This window comes from Hippocampus comes, unplaced genomic scaffold (assembly GCF_001891065.2).
Source record: "Hippocampus comes isolate QL1 unplaced genomic scaffold, H_comes_QL1_v1.1 scaffold227, whole genome shotgun sequence".
Classification (NCBI taxonomy): domain Eukaryota; kingdom Metazoa; phylum Chordata; class Actinopteri; order Syngnathiformes; family Syngnathidae; genus Hippocampus; species Hippocampus comes.
In genome coordinates, this window is record NW_017805630.1 from 640,002 (window position 1) to 640,423 (window position 422).

The 422-nt window shown below is 45.7% G+C and overlaps 1 protein-coding gene across 1 annotated transcript in view; it reads left to right on the top strand.

Moving 5' to 3' along the window:
• The window catches only part of ca14 (carbonic anhydrase XIV), a 13,767-nt gene that overhangs the window by 2,765 nt on the left and 10,580 nt on the right, over nt 1-422 (top strand). The gene's annotated exons all lie outside the window — the stretch shown is intronic.

Sequence of the window (422 nt, forward strand, 5' to 3'; positions counted from 1 at the left end):
GGAGAGGCCCGGCCCCCCCCCCCCCCCGCACCCCGCACTAGCTCCGTCAGTTGCAGTCATGGAAAAGGGGTCCAAAGTCACAAGATTTCGTGAATGATGTCATTGAATTGTATTAGCGTAACGCTGCTTAGTTTCAAAAACTCGTCTTGAAACTCAATTTTCATTCTTTGGCTTTCAACTCTGCACTGTTTTATTTTTTACGTTGCAATTACTATTTTTCTCAAATGCTGAAGAGTTTTGATATTTCGTGCCAATTCATGTCACGACGATGACGATGATGCACGTTGTCGATTGTGTGGCTTTGCGTCGAGACATTTTCCTGATTTGGACTTGAATTGAGTTCGGCTGCATTTCAGGCCTTACTACTACACTCGATTGTTTGGTTATTGTGTGCGGTTGCATGACAGCCGCGCACGATGAGG